The following is a 6082-nucleotide window of genomic DNA, read 5'->3' on the forward strand; positions in this document are numbered from 1 at the left end:
AATACAACACGTCACACGTTTTCCCTTACACTTTTTCTTGTTCTTGTCGATCTATGATACGGCGGCGATTATATTATTCGTGTAAAGTCAACGGACATTGTAACCACTTTAGTCCGCGTGTGTCGATTTGAAAGGAGCAGAGAGAACCAATCACTCGCCTGGATGCAAAAATTTGAAATTATTTTTTGAGCTATTATTACATGAAACGTAATGCTGCCCTCTATTGAATACAACAACATACAATACAAAAACAACAACAACTGAATACAACGATAGCGAGCAAATGGGAACAAGTTGTACAACTGACATTACCACATTAACACAGCAATTTCATTTATATTTTTTAATTTTGAAATTTTGAACAGCGATTTTGCATCAGCTAAGGGTGACACTATGCTATACAGAAATACTGCGTTCCATACCGGTACAAAATTCGATCAAGGATACACATCCAGAGAGAGCAGCGCCCTCGGACCACATCCATGGTGGCATAGGATTATCAGCAGGGAATAAATCAATACAGGCGAAGGTGATGTTGTCACATGACAGGTCTGCTAAGTCTGCTTCTGAAAAGGTCACGCCATAAACCGCTACTGTTGTATTCGGAGACACCAGCACATCGTGTGCTACAACGCTCGTCATTGTCAATGTCATAACCTCCGGGCCATACTCAGTTGGTTTCAGATGCAGATTCATTCCGAATACTTTTTCACGTTCACCGGTGAAATAGGCCGTATCTGGTCCAGTTGTAATTGCAATGTCAAGGGCGAAGACCTTCGAGGATCCCATGACAACATCCAAGGTGATATCTTCACTAGCAGTCAACTCTAGAGACTGCCCTTCAACTTGGTCTGCAGAGGAAAAGAGCAATATCCAAAAGGACTTTGAACCCTAAGGGAGACTTCATTATTTACGGCCTGATGGTCGGAGGAATTTCATCTGAAAATCGAATTTCGAGTACCCCCGCAAACCATGATGAATTTGAGCAACCCCCTCCTCTAACTCAGAAATTTTACTGACCCCCTACTTAGAAAAAAAATTAAGTAGCCCCCCTTCTTCCTCTCCACATTTTGAGTAACCCCCTTTAAGTTTTAATTTATTTTGAATGACCTCCTTACAAGCCCTAAATAATGACGGCTCTCTATGCTCATTTTTTACTTATTCCATCAATTATCAGACAGGAGGAAGGTAAATCGCAGGATGAATCTTCGACGAGAAGCACCGAGAATGATACAATGAGCTCAAAGTTACACCCTTGGTCATGTTTTTTCTCGAATTTACGGACGCTAACTCTTGTCTATGAACAAAATGCGTGCCAAGTCAAAGAGAATAGAATTGCCAAAAAACGTAGGACTCGCCAAAAAGGGCAAGTGTTTTAACTCAAACCACTCTACAGATGGAAAGTGTTTCATCTCAACACGAATTATCGACTCTTCAGAAAAAAATGGATTAACTAAAATGATATCATTTCTTATCAATTGTTGTAACGCGAACGCGAAAACATAATTTTTGCTTTGATTACGGGCTAAAATTATCCTCCGATATATCTGTAGGCTTCCTCAAATGTTTCTAAATCTCATTAGAATGAATAAGAGAGTAAAATACAGATACTTCTTGTACTTTCCTCCTTAAATGTTGTTTAATGTTCTTCATGGATATTATCTATTTTATTAGTTTGTCGAACGTCAGTGAATATTTCATTCTGTTTTGACATATTAAAATTGCAATAGTTGGAATGTGCATTTCCTGAGAAAATTCGTGAGTATCTTGAACTGTTAGTCTGTACTGTATAAGTGGACCCTTGATTCGGGTACGATGTGTATCATACAGCGAAAGCTTTATTTGCCAGCCATTTCTAGGTGAACATTCATGGCAGTAAAATACTCATAAGCGAATGCTGACAATGACTACGTTTCTTTTACCAAGCCACGGATCACCTTCTTATCACTATAGGAAATCACCAGTATGCATGCTTGTTACAAATTCGCTGTGACTAAAAACGTGCCTGATGGTTGAACTGTAACTGATCGGTACGGAAACTGAGTAGATTTCTTGTCAAATTAAAATCAAAGAAAATATTCAGTATTTCAAATGAAACTTACGTATGCAGGTTGCTACGTTGACGCAATCTGTCATGACGGGGGAACCCACACGTAGCAGTACGTCGACACAAATGTACGGAAACATTGCACAGCCCATGCCCTGGAGATTATAGATAGCCATTAATCCGAGGATTGTCACGCGACGATTATCGGTCATTGAAGTGGTGATATGATCAGCGACTACTTTTGGAGAGTGAGATTCCCCTGTTGCATCGGCAGAAAAATATATGCGAGCGTTATACAACTCAGGTGCCACATTTGGAAACCTTCCTGTTTCATAGCCAAGGTGAAGTTCAACATCGAAAGATAACAGTTGTTTAGTACCCATTGCTACATTGAAGACTCCAAGTATTTTAACGCCACCATCTTCTAAGGTAGCTGTGAATGAATGAATGAATGTAAAAATGAATGAATGAATGAATGAATGAATGAATGAATGAATGAATGAATGAATGAATGAATGAATGAATGAATGAATGAATGAATGAATGAATGAATGAATGAATGAATGAATGAATGAACGAAAGTAAGTTGATTACATAGGACGTGCAAATTATATATTCATCGTACTTATAAAGAATGTGTCCGCTTACCTGTTTACCTGGAGTGTTGTTCAGGTAGTGAACGGTTTTTGACTTTTGAAGAAAAAAGCACATAGCCCGATATACATGTATATAAGCTTAAGCTTACACATAGATGTAGGGCCATGCGCCAAGTCCATGGACTTGTCAATCTCCTCGGTGACTTCATTGAAGAAATAAATCACTGGGCCCTTCATTGCGTCGGCCGATTAAACTTGCACAGGCATAATGTGATACGACAGGAAATTGTTCAAACTTTGGAACAACTTTACAGGCCACCACGTCATAATTTGTTGAACGATAGACAGGAACAAAATAACTAACCGATTCACGTTATTTTAACCACGGTATTCACGTACCAAGTTAAGCTTATAGTCTTACGCAACGTTCAATTTCGTTCCCTAGTTCAAGACGTGCTCCAGAGTGCAAAGACGAGCACGTTACACCGTCGTCTTGCTATTTGGCGCCAATTTACCCAAAGTTTCCTTTTTTCTACATTGAGGTCATTCACCAGAAAGTTGCATTTTCGAAGGATACGTTGCCCGAGGCTTAGACTTGGTTCAAGTCGGTGAATTTTAAAAAAATAAAATCATTTATAATAGTTTCTCTTGTGTCTCTCCTATTTCGTAAAAACCTATCCGGAATTTGGCAGCTCAAGCCAGGTTTTCCCAGCGATTGAATGCGTCACGTTTGAGTCTGCGCAGTAGTGAGTTAGTTTCTGCCGGATTTTGTGATTCCGTACGGTGGCCCAAAACTACCTGTTCTCAGCATTCAAAGTCTGCGTCGCAATCAAATGTTTTTCTCTCACATATGTCTCTGCATTCAAAGTCTGCGTCGCAATCAAATGTTTTTCTCTCACATATGTCTCTGCATTCAAAGTCTGCGTCGCAATCAATTGTTTTTCTCTCACATATGTCTCCGCATTCAAAGTCTGCGTCGCAATCAAATGTTCTCCGCATTCAAAGTCTGCGTCGCAATCAAATGTTTTTCTCTCACATATGTCTCTGCATTCAAAGTCTGCGTCGCAATCAAATGTTTTTCTCTCACATATGTCTCTGCATTCAAAGTCTGCGTCGCAATCAATTGTTTTTCTCCTCACATATGTCTCCGCATTCAAGTCTGCGTCGCAATCAAATGTTTTTCTCTCACATAAGCTTATGTCTCCGCATTCAAAGTCTGCGTCGCAATCAAATGTTTTCTCTCACATATGTCTCCGCATTCAAAGTCTGCGTCGCAATCAATGTTTTTCTCTCACATATGTCTCCGCATTCAAAGTCTGCGTCGCAATCAAATGTTTTTCTCTCACATATGTCTCCGCATTCCAAGTCTGCGTCGCTTTCAATTGTTTTTCTCTCACATATGTCTCCGAGGTATGCCTCAGTGTACGTTATTCCGCGAAGCATAATTTCTATCGAACAGCGCTCTCAGACGGTCGCTATTGACAACGACGAACATTGTATCAAGTTATTTTCAATAGATTATCGATCGAAAATTTGTTTGGACGGGCCGGGCGCTCGTGTGTTGAGGTCACGTCATAAACATTTGCACAATAACCCATATATTGACTTATACACTTAAATATCAACATTGAAGGTATCCGTTGGTTTCCTGTACTGAAATTAAATCGACGACAATTTTTTTAGTTTTGGTGATACTTTTACGTACGTTTCGGCACATTTTGGCGCACCTCGGCGTAGTTTGGCGCCATTGTGAACGGGGGGACTACACGCGAGTGAGCGAGACAACAATGTATCAATTTCGGACAAAAGGATATCGATCGATAACGATCACTGCACGATTACAGTGGAGACTCTACGCCCGTTCGCCTCTGTTCTGTGTTATTCTTGCAGTTTACTGGGATTTTCATAGTTAATATTCGCCAAAATTTGGTATAAATTACAACAACCTGACTGGTATTTGGTCTGTATAATTTAAGAGACGCTAACCGATTAAAATGGGTCAATATTAGACCCTGATTCTGCATATGCACTACGGCCCAAAGGCGCCCCATTTTGTACGGTATATAGCGTCCCGAATTTTTGCCACACATACGTGGAGTGCGCGTTCGGAGAGTCAATTTCACCTCCCGCGTCATGTTGAAATTTCGCCGTATTTCCTTGCTGCACATCTAAATATTAATGAAAGAGCAACAGGTCCTATTTCCCGTATATGCTGCCCTTACAATTATAATATTTTGGGAAGAATTTCACAAGGGAATTCCAAAAATACGTAAGCGATAAGAGACATATGCAAAATCAAGTAAAAACACAGTCAACAGCAAAACGATCTTCAACTCGTCATTTCATAAAAAAAGAGGGAAACTAAAAAAAATAAAACCATAGAGTTTTAGTTACCCTTCATGATATGTGTCATACCAAATATTATAAAAATAACAGCGAAATGAAAAAGTTAAACCAACGGTTTTTTTCAGATGTATTTTCATTTTACGATGTGTCTACTCTGCTCGATTTCCCATAGAAAACAATTGCGTTTAATGTACTGAACAGACCGTACAACTATCGCTCGTTCAAATTTCTCAATTCTGAACCAATTATAGTGAAAAGTGGCACGGTGTTTCCTTGATATATATACAAAATTGCTGTTGTTTTAGTTTTTTGAATTTCTCGACGAAACTTGTTTTAGTTGCATTTTATTTTTCCGATCGCTGAATTTTTGCTCCTGCCCTCAATAAAATGGCGATCTTACAGCGTTTGAATATGCAGAATCAGGGTCTAATATTGACCCATTTTAATCGGTTAGCGTCTCTTAAATTATACAGACCAAATACCAGTCAGGTTGTTGTAATTTATACCAAATTTTGGCGAATATTAACTATGAAAATCCCAGTAAACTGCAAGAATAACACAGAACAGAGGCGAACGGGCGTAGAGTCTCCACTGTAATCGTGCAGTGAACGTTATCGATCGATATCCTTTTGTCCGAAATTGATACATTGTTGTCTCGCTCACTCGCGTGTAGTCCCCCCGTTCACAATGGCGCCAAACTACGCCGAGGTGCGCCAAAATGTGCCGAAACGTACGTAAAAGTATCACCAAAACTAAAAAATTGTCGTCGATTTAATTTCAGTACAGGAAACCAACGGATACCTTCAATGTTGATATTTAAGTGTATAAGTCAATATATGGGTTATTGTGGAAATGTTTATGACGTGACCTCAACACACGAGCGCCCGGCCCGTCCAAACAAATTTTCGATCGATAATCTATTGAAAATAACTTGATACAATGTTCGTCGTTGTCAATAGCGACCGTCTGAGAGCGCTGTTCGATAGAAATTATGCTTCGCGGAATAACGTACACTGAGGCATACCTCGGAGACATATGTGAGAGAAAAACAATTGAAAGCGACGCAGACTTGGAATGCGGAGACATATGTGAG

Source organism: Ptychodera flava, chromosome 1 (assembly GCF_041260155.1).
Source record: "Ptychodera flava strain L36383 chromosome 1, AS_Pfla_20210202, whole genome shotgun sequence".
Lineage (NCBI taxonomy): Eukaryota > Metazoa > Hemichordata > Enteropneusta > Ptychoderidae > Ptychodera > Ptychodera flava.